The sequence below is a fragment of the Melospiza melodia genome, unplaced genomic scaffold, assembly GCF_035770615.1.
Source record: "Melospiza melodia melodia isolate bMelMel2 unplaced genomic scaffold, bMelMel2.pri scaffold_35, whole genome shotgun sequence".
Lineage (NCBI taxonomy): Eukaryota > Metazoa > Chordata > Aves > Passeriformes > Passerellidae > Melospiza > Melospiza melodia.
Genome location: NW_026948670.1, coordinates 78,798 through 79,747, shown reverse-complemented (window position 1 = coordinate 79,747; position 950 = coordinate 78,798).

The window sequence follows — 950 nt, the reverse complement described above, 5'->3', positions numbered from 1 at the left end:
AAACAGGTTGGTGATGTGGAACGATGGGGTGTTCAGTGTGGTGACTTCTCGGAGCACCTTGTCACTACTAAGGTGTTGCATGACCCACCTGAATGGCCGATGGGGATAGTGATCTGGGCTGGCTTGCCCTCTGGCAACAAGCCCCAACAGCAAAATCACACAGAAACACCGTTGACGCTTGGGTCTCACCCGTGCAAGTCTCTCGGGCGCTGCCTGGCGGCTTGGTGGTCTGTCGCTTACCTCTGGAATGGGGATGTACACGTCACGAGGACGTCCCACGAGCATGTCCTGTAAACAGAAACTCGCAACTCTCATCAGTCTCATTCTGCTCGCTATGGAGGTCCGGCTTAATTGACTTAAGTGGACACCACCTGATTTTGCCGTCCTTTTTGACAGCTGCGTACCCTCGCCCCGTAAGCATCAACCTCCAGCCCCGTTCCCATTCGCCTAGCTCGTTTCTAATTACAACCTGCCGGCCCTCCTCTAGCGTTCGAGTGGCCCAGTGCTTTTGGATGGGACTGTTTGTTTCATCTCCTCTAGGGAATTGATTCAGTGCCAGCAAAGCGGTTGCCAGCATACGTGCCTGGTCTTCTGGGGGAATGGCGTTGGCAAAGCCCTCCGCTTTCACCAACACTTCTATCTTGGTTTTTAGGGTCTGATTTGCTCTCTCGACTATGGCCTGCCCGGTACTGTTATATGGGATACCTCACACTAATGTGATACCCCATTTTGAAGCGAACTCTTGCACTGGTTTAGAAGTGAACCTGGAACCGTTGTCAGTTTTGATCTGTTTGGGGATACCAAGCCAGGCCATGGCTGTCAGCCAGTGCTGAACTGTGGCCTTGGAGTTTGCTTTGGGGTGCTGTGTGGCTATGATCGTTCTGCTATAAGTGTCCACTGTCACTGCAAGCCATGCTCAGGGCTTCATCAGTTGACATAAGGTGAAGTCC